Genomic DNA, 14,248 nt, shown 5'->3' with positions numbered 1-14,248 from the left:
AGATCAATTGCTCCTATGGACTTAGGGCCACCTGGACTTGGCTGAGGTGGGGGACATGAGGGCTATTGTGTCGGAGGGGGGATCGAGGAAAGATCAATTGGCAGAGAAAGATCAATCCCTCCTGTCGACTGAGGGCCACCTGGACTTGACTGAGGTGGGGGACATGAGGGCTATTGTGTAGGAGGGGGATCATGGGAAACTCGTGGGACAAGAAGTTAGTGGGCAACCTAAGGTGAGGGGGAAGAGGTGGATGCTTGGACGTGGGGGTCTGGTACTCCGCTTCTCCACCAATATGTGAAATGCACATAATAGATCAAAACCAATCTACTTAGCTTCTTACTTCTTACTCAATTTATAGTTGATACAAAGGTACCCATTTGGGTTGGCTTAGCTAAAAAGGGTGTGCTAAAAGGGTGGGTCGGCTTAGGTACATGCATCCTAAAAAGGGTGTGCGAAAATGGTGGCACAAAGGAACATGTGCACACCACAATATGCTTTGAGTCCATGCTTACCATCAAATATAAAAGTGTTGTGCATATCCCAATTAGGACACCATCCCCAATACTTCAAAAATAAGAAAATGATCTCCATATTTGATTTGGGGTCTAATTGTGTGAATTTTGCAAACACCCATTGTATTGGTGTCGAAATTCGAATAACACCGTGATAAAACTTGTCAAATTTGAGAAATGTTACTTTAAATCTCACAAGCAATCAGACATTTATGAAACGATGACTATTATCTTGTACTTGGACAACGCAAAAGAAGCAATTACCTGTTGCTAGTCCACATCACTTTAGAGCTAATCCAAAGGCAAAACTCCGATCAAAATTCTCCAAATGAAGACCTTTGTTACAAGAGGCAATTAAGATTTAGAATACTAATTATGTTTTATATTTTGTCACTATCCATAATCAACATGATATACTTTCCCTTCTTGTTCAACCTTAGATGATAGTCATCAAAGAGACTCAATGGAGCAATAATACAAAAGATTAGTACTTGTAAAAACAACGTCTGACCGTGTAAACAACAATTAAACCACGGTTGCTCTTCTATTTGTAGAGAATAAAGGAACTTGCATCAATATAATATATTGTTTTTGTTTCTCTCGATCTCTCTTTCTTCGTCCTCATGCTTGATTATACATGATTTAGGTTGCTAATTGGTTTGATAGTAGAAATAAGTTGTATTTTCCTTGGGACTAGTTAGGTGGTGTTGAGAGATGAAGCTCAACTTAGTTTAGTTATTTAGTCAACACATGTAACTTAGTAGTTACCTAGATAGAATCTAGTTAGTGTGTTGACCATAAAGCCTTAAATAGGATTTTGTACTCGAGTGGGATACATTGTAGATCCACCACTCCATGCTCATTTAATATAGGACTTACACGTTGTACCTATATTCTCCTTGCACATGAAACCTATATATACCTCATTGAAGGTATTTTTGTATTTGATGATAGATGATGATATTTACCTTTTAATATACTTTATCATCCCCCATCTTGTTTTGGTGTTCATAAGTGTACTTCTCTCTCTCTCTCTCTCTTTCTCTCACGCACACATACATGCACATATAACTTAATCTTCCACTACGTAATCGCTTAATTTAATCACATAATTAGGTACTAATTAATCCTTGCTTAATTAATTACCTAATTCTTAACAGGTGGTTTAGAGCAAAAGCAAGCATAATAGAAATAAAATATCAATATTTTCCCCTTTTCTTTGGACGAGAATTTTTAAATAGGATTACTCCTTATATTTGTTGTAAAGAAGCATTTGTTTTATGCAGAACTATGTTGTGGCTTGGGCTTCCTACTTAAGTAGGTTGTGTGTTTGAGTAATACTCTTATTTTTGAGATCATCCATACCAATGTTTTGTTCATAAGAACAAAGAGGCTTTATAAATTTGAATTAACACATTTTCTACAGTGCAAACAGTGTAATGATATTGTTGTCTTTAGAAGGTGACATTAGTAAATCATGGATGACAAGGAATCCAATTTAAAAACAACTTCATGGCTTTCAGGCGTCCTCAACCAATTGGTTTACCAAATTGTTGCCTTTATAGATCATTCAAGAGGCTTTGGCTGTCACAACCAGTTGGATTTGGAAGATCATTTCTATAGGGGCAACAAACGTACTTTGCTAAATGGTTAACTTTAAATGCACAAACATAATGCTTAAGAGTTAAAGTTTGTGCAAAAAAGATACCATTCATTTGATAAAGACTTTGGGCATCCCCACCAAAATTGAACTAACAATTGTTTGCCTTCATACATTCTGTAACACGATTGTAGATGTTCCCACCATTGTAATCTAACGAATATTGTTTGTAGATTCGTGTGATTACCTTATTTGTTTGAGATCACGCACACAAACAATTTTGTCTTACAAAATGAATTTATAATTCATTTTCCACAACCCAACAATTGAAACTTATATCATTCCTTAATAAAAAGCCAAAGTGCCCAACAAATAAAAAGAGAACAAAAAGAAACCATAGAAAGCAATCAATGTGAGTGCAACACGCTCCTCAGTGGAAGGTTAATTGTGATGAGTCTTACACATGAGTTTGCACATCACACACTAGTGGTGCAAAAACTGATAAACATAGGTTTGAACCAAAGAAGAACCATATGGGACTTCTTCCATCAACACATCTTCAGTGATGTAGTTCATGGTTCAACGGTCAACCAATCAATCCCATTAACGTTATCATCCCAATGACATAGATTGATTGACCGATGCTAACTCATATGCCATCGTCTTGACACATTACCCATTCGAGTATGACATTACCTCTTTCAATGAATACCTTATTCGATTGTCGGGATGCAAAGGAAATGAAGGTTGAATGCAACACCGGTATACAAACATGTAAGAAGATCGAGACATAGGCAGGCGAAGAACTTAAAAAAAACACGACATGCACAATTCTCTTATTGAATTGTGATCAAACAAGAAGATTTGGAATTGAACAACAACATGATATTGTTTTTTTCATTATCGTACAATGAGATTAGATCTAGCCAGCTCATGGCGACAACAAAGAACTGTGGACAACGAAGTGAGCAGATGCTCCGAAAATGTGGTCGTGTGTTACATGAAAAAAGATCCGGGGGTTGAGGATGATCTAGAATCACATTTACGGTTAGTCAATGAGATCAAATCTGGCCAGCAGCGAATGGTGACAACAAAGAAGCATGGACAACGAAGTGAGTAGATGTTCCGAAATGTGGCGGTGTTACAGGAAAAAAAAGATATGGGGTTGAGGATGAACTAGAATCACATTCATGTGTCAGTCACAGGTGTCCATGCATTCTCCTCCGATTCTTGGGTCCCAGAGAGATAAGATAGAGAGGCTCACATCGGAGTGACACCACTTGATGGTCCATTATCCCTTAGATACCACCAGTGAAAGAGAAACAAAAGAACAAACAAACAAACAAACAACAAAAAAAGCTATCACAAAAGTAGACTCCCCACTCCTCTAAATTTAACTCCTTTATTTGTATTTATTGCCCCAAAATAAAAACCATCTTTATTTCTGCTTTATTTATTTTTATATTTTTCAAATCTGCTTTATTTATTTTTTATGTTTTTTCATCTCTCTTTCAATTTATATATATATATGTATATAGAATAATATTTACAATATAATATATATATATATATATATATTATATTATATATATAAAAAAAAATAAAAAATATAGAATAATATATATAAATATATATATATATATATAGACATGAAAGAGAGATGAAATTGAAATATACAAAAGAGAGATGAAAAATATAAAAATAAATAAAGCAGATACATATAAATTTATGAAGATGTTATTCCTCTCTCTTTCCATTTCTAATGTATATATATAGAGAGAAATTGAAAGAGAGATGAACTATATATGTATATATGTATATTAATATTGTTCAAAAAACACAGAAATTGGCCCTCATTCTCGCCTAAATTGTATCTGGCAGTCAACAAAATTAGGGTTTCTTCCACAGCGAGAAAGATCAGGGATTCTGTGATGGAGCAAAATTAGGATCTCTGTGGCAGACCAAGCTTTGGATTAGTTGTACACATGGCCCTGATAGTGACAAATTAAACTGAATGGTCTTCCAATCTAAATTGAGGTAATTTCGAAGCCTCGAACCACGATTTGAGCATTTGGGTGATCAACAGTATGGCTACATCTGTTCGCACTAAGATAGGGAAATATGAACTTGGTAGAACTATTGGTGAAGGTTCCTTTGCTAAAGTGAAGCATTCGAAAAACCTTGAGACAGGAGAGAATGTTGCCATCAAGATATTGGAAAAGGCTCATATCCTACAACATCACATGGTTGAACAGGTAACAATTCTATTAATAGCTTCTTTTTATTCCATTATAATTAAAATGATTCATTTGACTTTCAATCTCTTCTTGTAATGGTTGTTGGTAAATCAAATTGTTTAATTCTTTGCATTTCTCAGAATGTTGTGTAAATCAAGCTTTTCCTGTTCTCATCTTAGTTGATTTTTTTTTCAACTTCATTGCAGAGAGTTCTATTTACTTGAAATGTTGTGAAATTGAGAAATTTTGAGTTCTTTCTCCACCTCCTATTCAATCTTTCGCTAATTTGGGTTTTTCTTTGCATGTTTTTTCTTCCTCAGATCAAGAGAGAAATTTCTACCATGAAGTTAATCAAACACCCAAATGTTGTCCAATTGTATGAGGTTTGGCTAATCTTTGTTGCTTAGCTATTTTTTGTTCCTGTTTTTTATGATATTTCTAAGACAAGCACTGTTAAGGTGGACGTCAAATATTACACATTATTTGACATTGTGTAATGTCTTTATTATTGCAGGTCATGGCTAGTAAAAAGAAAATATATCTAGTGCTTGAGTTTGTGAATGGAGGAGAGCTCTTTGATAAAATTGTGAGTGATGACAACCACTGCAACCAATTGTTTGTCTTGATTGATAGGCGTTTATATCTTTCTAGGGAAAATATCCAAAAATGCCAAGTAGTTGTTTGTCTTGATTGATAGGCGTTTATATCTTTCTAGGGAAAATATCCAAAATTTCCAAGTAGTTATCTTTCATCCAAGCCATTTAAATTGAATGCCCTTGCATAGTGCCATTGTGGATGATTAATGCTTCTCCTAGAGAGATTAAAGCAAGCATGATGGGAAAAATAGCAAAGCGGTGAATGCGGTTGCTTCCTAATTAACATCTCTCTACTAATTGCATCAATGATCCACTATGATTTTCACTCAGACATGAATCAAACTAATCTCGCTACTAATTAGTTCCACAATGGCATTAATCAGGAATTAATTACAGCAATATTAATTAGGGAATGATCACAATGGCATCAAGCTAGAGGTATTTCTTGAAAGTTTGATAAGATATATATCACCCAATATGAAAGGTAGTTTGAAGCTGTCTCTATTTCTGATATGTTTTGAACTTTGCAAGTGGAAGAGAAATCTTTTTGACAAAAAAGTCAGTAGTAATTAACATAAGTGTGAGGATGAATGTCATTGTGAGCGGAGTTATAGATAAGCTTTGTTGTGTAGGTCCACCAAGTTAAGTTGAAAGAGGAAGAAGCACGGCGTTATTTTCAGCAACTTATTAATGCTGTAGACTTCTGTCATAGCAGGGGAGTCTATCACAGAGACCTAAAGGTTTGCAAAAAAATGTTAGGAATTGATTTTCGTCATCCATTCACATCAAGCATGTTTGCAACCATATAATGTGGCCCTGTATTTAGAATTTGTTATGTGTTTTTGTTTGTTTCTCACAGCCTGAAAACTTGCTGCTTGATGTCCATGGAAACCTCAAAGTATCAGATTTCGGCTTAAGTGCTCTTTCACAACAAGTTAGGGTGAGATGTATGAATGATTGGTCAAAATTTTCATAGTTTTTTGAGGACAATGCACTCATCTGAATGGTCAAGGGCATAATGCTCTGATGTTCATATATGTGATTGTATTACCTGTAAGATTTACAAAGTTTCTGCATCCTTAATCATGAAATTTTTCAGGAAGATGGCTTGTTTCATACTGCATGTGGTACTCCAAATTATGTGGCTCCTGAGGTGATATTTCTCAAGGTTCATTACGATTATTCATTTTTTATTAGACAGCATTCACACTCATTTCTTATCTCTTAGGTAATCAATGACAAAGGTTACAGTGGTGCAACTGCAGATCTATGGTCATGTGGTGTTATTCTCTATGTTCTTATGGCTGGTTACTTGCCTTTTGATGAGGAAAACATGATCGATCTCTATAAGAAGGCAATACTACCTTTCACAAAATACTAGTTTTCATATTAAGGTTTTTATGAACCTTTGAACATCATAATTTACATTTTGCAGATATCTAGAGCTGATTTCAAATGCCCTGGATGGTTCTCATCGGGTGCGAAAAAATTGATTTCAAGAATTCTTCACCCTAAACCTGAAAATGTAAGCTAATTTACAGAAAAAATGTAACCTTAAATTCAACAAACATGTTTTGTTTTATAGGCCAGTTTCAGTCTTTTGTAGCTGTAAAAATCTTTCTTTCTTTCTTTATCTCTGTTTCAGATTGCCAGACTTCTTTGCTTACTAGATTACTTTGTAGTTTTAAGATCCATTTCAAACTTACTTGGCATTAAGTATATATTAGCTTTTAGCTTCTCAGTCAGCAATCTATACCAATAATCAAGAATTTTTATGTTAAATATATTATGTGCTATCTATGTTCATGTCTAAAATCTCTAATTTATTTACCACTCATGCATTTTTTTATAGCGTATAGAATTAAGATTTTGCTATTGTTTTACGTTTGAGTTTCATATTTTGTGAATTTCTGACTTTTGAGTCTCAATTTTTTGAATCGTGAACATTCACATTTTTTGATCTTTTGAGTTTTCACATTGTGATTTTCAGCGAATCACAATCCCTGAGATTCTAGAGCATCAATGGTTCAAGATTGATTATACTCCAGCTGAATTTCAAGAGGATGGTGCAAGCACGCTCGATGATGTGGATGCAGTCTTTAATGAATCGGCGGTAACTCTTGCAATATGAACCTCATCTTTTATTCTTTATTCAGACACTATTAAAACTTGATATAAGCAGAATCAATGGTTTACCTTTTTAGGAGCATTTTGTTACTGAGAAGAAGGAACCGCAACCTGTGATGATGAATGCATTTGAACTGATATCAATGTCACGAGGACTTGATCTCTCCAATCTTTTTGAGAAGCAGCAGGTTAAACTTCTTTTTTCTTCCTTTGTTGTTAGCATTGCCTTTAATAAGGCAATTCTATCATAGGCCCTTGGGTTGTGGAAAGTGAATTTGTTAAGGCCATATTTTTAGGGGAGAGAACTTACTGTGTGCACAATATCAAACAAAAACGGGAAGGTGTTCATAATGAACATAACTTTAGATCCATTACTTGAGACTTGAACCTGATGAGAGACACGTGAGGTAGAACCCTGAATTGCATTTTATTAACATATATAGACTCTAGGGTATAAGGCTGCTATTGGGTGCTTTGTATAGAGAAGATAAAGGTGCTATTTAAGAGATGATAATAGAATCCTGTTACATAAACCACAACAGTAGGGTTGCATTTTGATTTATGAGAAACCTTTCAACTTAGTGAAAGTGAAATCATATAGTTATATCTTCAGGTGGGAGTAGGAATGGCTACAGTGCATCTGACTAAAACATGAAGATGTTGTATAGTAAATGCAACATTATTTCATTGTGCATTAAACTAAAAGATGAAGGCGGTGTTTTATAATGAATGTAACATTATGTTATTGCGTGTTAGAACAAAACATGGAACTTTTTTCTAATGAATGCAGTGTTATGTCATTGTGCATCAATCTAAAACATGAAGATTGTCACAATGATTGTTACCATTATGTGAAGGATAATACTACAACGTGAAATATTTTAACATGTGTTTTTTGCATCAAACTAGAAATAATAAAGGGTTTTAATAATGAATGTCACAGAGGCAATACTTTCAGATTATGCTTCAGCATGTACTATCTTGTTTTTCTCTCTTAATAGGTGATCGAGGCTGGGGATGGGAGTTGAACTCTTGACCTATGGCTCAAAGGGCAAGGGTCCAAACCACTAGGTCAAGTCCCCGTCCTCATTGCCAATTTAGGAAACAACCTTTTTGTAAATAATTAGCTAGTGTAATTATGTTATGCGGAATAGATTAGAGATGTGTGCTATGTGTGTGTGACAGAGGAGAGAAGAGACACAAGATAGATAGGAAAATAAAAAGACTCAAATGTATATTAATAACAAGGAGTAAGAAATACAATAGAAAACAACCAACCAATACAAAGGAAGGAGGGTCTTTATATAAAGTCACCCTCTCTCTCTCTAGTAATTATAGAAGCTCCTGTGTCATGGGGAATGTGGAACCTCATTAGTTATGTGTCATAGAATATAATTCTATGACACATAGTTAATGTTGGAGAGTTAGTGACAACCTTTGACTTTTAAATACTCATACATTCTCAAAGGGTGTGTTCACACATTAGACTAGGTTGAGTTTGATTCTCAACACTTTTAAATTGACAAAGTCCTTGCAGGATCTCGTGAAACGTGAGACTCGATTCACATCCAAATGTCCAGCTCAGGAAATTGTTTCCAAGATTGAATCAACTGCAAAGCCGTTAGGGTTCAATGTTGAGAAGAAGAACTACAAGGTAGTGATTTGAAAAATGCATAGAATGATAATATTCTATTTGTTACTAGTTCTGGTGTTTTTACTAACTCTGGTGCTGTGTAATGTATACATAGCTGAAGCTACAAGGAGAAAAAAAAGGAAGAAAAGGTCATCTTTCTGTGGCAACACAGGTTGGTTTCAAGAAGATCTATATGGATTGTAAAGACAATTTGTTTTTAAAGTTGCTTTACATACAAAACAGTTTGTAACTTACAAGAAAAAGAAAGGACAAAGATAATAACAATGGAACTAAAAAGAAACAATGGTTTTGGGTGGCAGGTATTTCAAGTGGCACCATCGCTTTTTATGGTCGAGGTCCGCAAATCTGGTGGTGATACTTTGGAGTTTCACAAGGTATTAAGCAACTGTGAAATTGCATTTCCTTGCTATTAATAGACTCTAGAGGAATTGTGAATTCTGGTCATACTAAGGTGGCTGTAGATAATCAAGACATCATTTTTTGAAATTTAGAGCTTTAGAGGAATTCCAGAAGAACTACAGAAATCTTCTTAATTTCCTACGTACACACCATACATCCTTACATGCATCGTCCATTCATTATACACACACATCACTCATCCATGCCATACACACATTTTATATCCATGCCACACATATTGTACATCTGTTACCACATACATACATACATACATACATACATACATACTACATACATCCATGCATCCATCCACACATCCATACATGTCATTCTTCCATCCATTCATCCATACACGTCATCCTTCCATCCATCCATACATACGCACACACATCCATGCACGCATACATATGTACACACATGCATGCATACATCCATCCATACTTACGCACACACATGCATGCATAAATCCATCAATCCATTCATATGTACTTTCATGCATCCATGCATGCATTCATATGTACACACATGCATTGCATGCATGCATGTCATCCACATATACATACATATATGGCCTTCAAATTTTGTTTTACTGAATGGAAAAGTAAAGAAATCTGAATATGATCTTGAGGTATGATTTCATTCAACATTGTGTGCCCCATTCATCCATGCAGTTTTATAACAATTTGTCAACGGGGATTAAAGATATAGTGTGGAAATCTGAAGCAGAGCAAGCAGAGAGTCTGAACTAAAAGATTTGTTTTTCGCAAATCTTATTATATTATGTGTGAGAGCCTTTTATTATTATGTATATTTTTATTCAAAAGACAAAACCCTTGTATGCATGTGTACATCCTCCATTTATAAGGTGAAAGCCTAATTTGCAAATTTCAAAGGGAAAAAGGCTCCATTTGAAGAGTTGCATTTTCTTCTTTTTTTACACATAGAAAGTTATCTTGCTTTGGGGGAGTGTTGTCTTTCGAAAATGGTCAAAACCATGTCAAGCTTTTCCGGTTGTGGTGCTTTCATGGTCTTTGCAGGTTGAGAGGTTAATCATTTTAAAACAGCATTTAATCTCGTTATTATGATTGTACTAACCCTCCAGACAAAAAAGAAATCAATGGATTCAAATCTATAATGAGTCCAATATGATACTTTGTACTCAAAACTAATGTATGCAAGGAGTTTTGGTTTATCCTTGGTGTGTACCATACTACACCTAAACCTATAATTCAATGGAGGGACATATGCCCATAAACGTGTTTATCGCATATTCTCAACCAACCATGCACTATTTATTTAGCCAATACACCTGTCTTGAGCCACCGACATGCAAAAGTTTCAACTGTTATTATCGGCTCTTAATTATGGCCATCTATGTTTGCGTGATTGAAATTACATGTGCCAATGGTCTGATTGAAGTAGCACATGCCAACGGCTTGATTGAAATTGCATGTGCCAAAGGCATCGGGTCTCTTTTAATTTCTAAGGATTACTTTGTAGACTTATTTTGTTTTGTACATTTAAAGCTTCCTTTGCTATGGTAGTTGACATAATTGTTTTAATCCAAAGTAAACCTTGAATGATAATGTGGTCTATTGTGAGTGTTATATGTGAACCTTGAATGATAATGACATTCCTATTGTGGTTAATTTATTGCACGAAACTGTATGTATTCTCTATTTTTTTTCCCTTGTAGTTCTAGAACATTGTTAGGTTTGAAGAATAGGGGAAATGAGAGTTGCAATGTCCCTTTTTTTAGGTTGGCAAGTCGAGCGTTTGTGAATTGACTACCCAACCACATTATCGTGCACAAATACAAATTATACATTGTTGGAAGCAAATAGCTTGATAGAAGAAAGTTTAGTGAGGAGTAGAATTTGTTAGCCGACATCCATGACAACTTGCTATGAAACAAGTTTAGGTTCCTTTGCTTCTTGTTTACAATAAGATTGGCAACTCTACTGGGTTTGTTTTATCATCATAAAAAATTAAAAATTAATTAGTTCTAGCTAGGAAAAGAGCAATTCCAATTGTAAATGCGAAGAGGTCATGAAGCATAGCTATAGGCAAAATCAATAGGAGCAATACTTTGACACCACTTTTGCTCATTTTGCACATTATTATGTATGCCTCTCGATTTGAACAGTATTTATCTTTGACAACCAAAACTTTCTATCCACCGCTTTCTTGGTAGCGGATGACCTTCACATGATGCAATCCAAGGTTCAAACTCATGACCTTTGCAAGGCACCTATTCACTCTTAAATATATGATTGGTGTCATAGTAGAGAGGAGCAATTTATAGGTTTTCTCCTCTCTACTTTGATACTAATTATTGGTTTTTTTGTTTGTTGCTTGATATCCCACAAACACTAAGCACCAATAATATATTTAAGAGTGAACAATTGACTTGCAAAGGTCATGAGTTTGAACCTTGGATTGCATTATGTGAAGGTCATTCGCTACCAAAAAAGTGGTGGATAGAAAGTTTTGGTTGTCAAAGATAAATGCCATGACGACCATATTGATACACAAATTTGATACTCTACCCTTTTACTCGTGAGAGATTGAAACCATGACAAATATCACTTGGCATGTTGAATACAAATGTCACATCGTGTTGTATGAAGAATTCTAGTTGCATACATAACCTCAACATTATCATGTTGCTTTAGATGATTTTTGTAGCTAGAGAGGGTTCATATTCAACCTTTTAGACCAAGTTCATGTTTTTTCATACATATCCTCTAGGCGACTATTATTAGGCTCATTGTTTATGATGGGGTGATGGCATTGTCATGGATGGGATCGTGCCTAATTAAAAAAAGGCTAGATGCTTTAGTTATGGGAATTCACCAAACAACAATCCCATCTTTGCAATAATCAGATCTCCATTCATTTTCTACAAAACTAATTTAAAACCAAATTCTCCTAGGTAGCAATTAACGAGTTATTACTTCTTTCATTGACTAATTTAATAACCAAGTTAACCTGTTAACAAATTTTCCTTAAGAAAAGATAGCACAGTTGGATAAATGTTAAAATTTTTGTTCTTGATGATGCTTTTGAATAATGGAAAACGGAATTGTTGTTAAAGGAATTTGTGCTCAATTAATGTTTAGTTAGACAAAATTAATTAATTATCGGCTTTGTGAAAAAGGGTTTGTTGTTACGTGATTTTCAAACCTTTGTAGGGTTTCTCATAATTTCCTACAAGGTAGTAGTCTCTACATCAATTTAGAGACAAGAAACATTAGTGGTTCATGTAAGATTGGAGGTGATACAACATACACTATCATCATTCCCTATCGATGCATGTGTAATTCTATGATGAAAAATGTAAGCATTTACGAAGAATCAATTTCAACCAAAATATTGGGTACCATTTTTCTTTCTTGGAATAGTACGCAAGCAAGTGCATATGAAGACTATTACATTGGATTGATGTGAGGTATTTTTTATTGAGCAAGTGGTTACAATAGGTCATGTATAAAAAATTCCAAAAAGATACCATTCTATCCTGAAAGGAATGAAAGATGATCAATTCTCTTACGAAAGAGAGCTTATCTGTGGACGTGTGCAAGTAATGAGTTCAATATATGCCTTTGTTTCTTCTAATGTGATTGCAAGAGACACTTTACCATATTTAACTTTGTTTTCCAAAATAAATTTGACCTTGAATGTTATCAATAATGTCATAATTTAGAAGCAACAGTTTATTGCGGGGTGAGGGTTATCTACTTATTATGTTGAAGGAAATGCTTTTATACCATGCTTTAGCATGTAATGTATCAATTTGATATTATGGCCATTTGGTTGGTATTGGCATTATTCCGCTATAACAAATTCTATTTAATAATTTTACTGCTAGAAACTCTTGCATTCCAACTTTTGGATACCTAGTTTGTTACTAGATTATTGGCGCTATGTGGATCAAGAATTCCTCCCAATAATACAATTAATGAAAATTCTACCATGGTAGTTTCATACATCGTGTCTTGATGGGTAGATCCCATTCCCTTCCCCGATTACGTTGTATAAAACCAACTAGCATTTTCACAAATTAGAGCCATCTTGTAAGAGCTCAATACTTTCCTTTGTGAGATCCCCTAAAACTCTATCTTCTTCAACTAAAACTTTGATCAATTAAAAATTATATAAAACGTGCTTTTCAAATCGCAAATGTCATGCACATTGTTTTTGGTCTATTTGCCCATTAAATGATCCTTCAAATTCGGTTTATATAACGATTCACTAAAGAGAAATAACCATAGCACATGTGTTTTGAGTAGAGGCACAGAAAAACAAAGGTTGAGCAGAGGCACAAAACAATGTGCCAATTATTTGTTGAAGATAATTATATCAAAATTAGTGTGTGTATAAAGGCATCAATCACTACTACCCCACATTAACATTGACTGGTAGTATACTTAAGGATAGTTCCTTTGTTCCTAGAGAAGTAAAGAAAAATCTGTAAGCCTAGCCAAAAAAATTGTATGCATTTTGAGTTGGCACACCTATTATAAGCAAATGCCATTTTGAGTTCAATATACATCAAACATATTGACTCATACACCCTAATCTTGGATCGAAAAAGTAAAACAAAAAGTGAATAATTCTTTTAAAGAATGCAATAACTTGAGTGATTTCTTGTAGGGCTCACCATTTCATAAGAAACATGTTGTTTTTCATTATTCACATATGTTCTATATGTATTTAATGCAGCACTAGAATTCTCCTCATTTCTACAAGCATGCCAACGCCAAAATATCCAACATTCCTATGACATCCGATATTTTATGTGACAATTGCATGGGTGCCGAAAAAAATATCAAACACTATCGATTTTTTTTTTTTTTGATATTGGAAGTCAAGGGAGGAAGTGGAATAAGGAAGGTTCATGCTTTTCTTTTTCTTTTAACCGAAGTAACCGATGAAAGCTTTCAAATGTGACCATGCAAGTAGAAAGAATCAAAGACAAACAAGACTTGCTTTTGATAGTGTTACGTGTATAAGCTCTTGGGGTTGTAAGGAAAAGTCAAACTTTAGTAAAATAAAAAACCAAACAAATGTGTGTCTTGTTCCTTTTTTTAAGAGAGTTTTCTAAAGATATAAATAAAAAG

The 14,248-nt window shown here is 34.5% G+C and overlaps 1 pseudogene across 1 annotated transcript; it reads left to right on the top strand.

The window, feature by feature from the left end:
- Positions 1-3,945: 3,945 nt before the first annotated feature.
- On the top strand, positions 3,946-10,317 carry LOC147852155 (CBL-interacting protein kinase 32-like; annotated as a pseudogene). Its single transcript, XR_015531444.1, has 13 exons — positions 3,946-4,367; positions 4,670-4,732; positions 4,864-4,935; positions 5,578-5,685; positions 5,805-5,885; positions 6,045-6,098; positions 6,174-6,470; positions 6,936-7,058; positions 7,150-7,260; positions 8,610-8,726; positions 8,821-8,877; positions 9,026-9,100; positions 9,797-10,317. The product of XR_015531444.1 is annotated as a CBL-interacting protein kinase 32-like (transcript).
- Positions 10,318-14,248: the final 3,931 nt, after the last annotated feature.

The sequence above is a fragment of the Azolla caroliniana genome, unplaced genomic scaffold, assembly GCF_043228905.1.
Source record: "Azolla caroliniana isolate FFs.n. ecotype wild unplaced genomic scaffold, voAzoCaro1.0.p SCAF_18, whole genome shotgun sequence".
NCBI lineage: Eukaryota > Viridiplantae > Streptophyta > Polypodiopsida > Salviniales > Salviniaceae > Azolla > Azolla caroliniana.
Note: the sequence above shows the minus strand (reverse complement) of the source record. Positions and strands in the feature narration are given on the sequence as shown.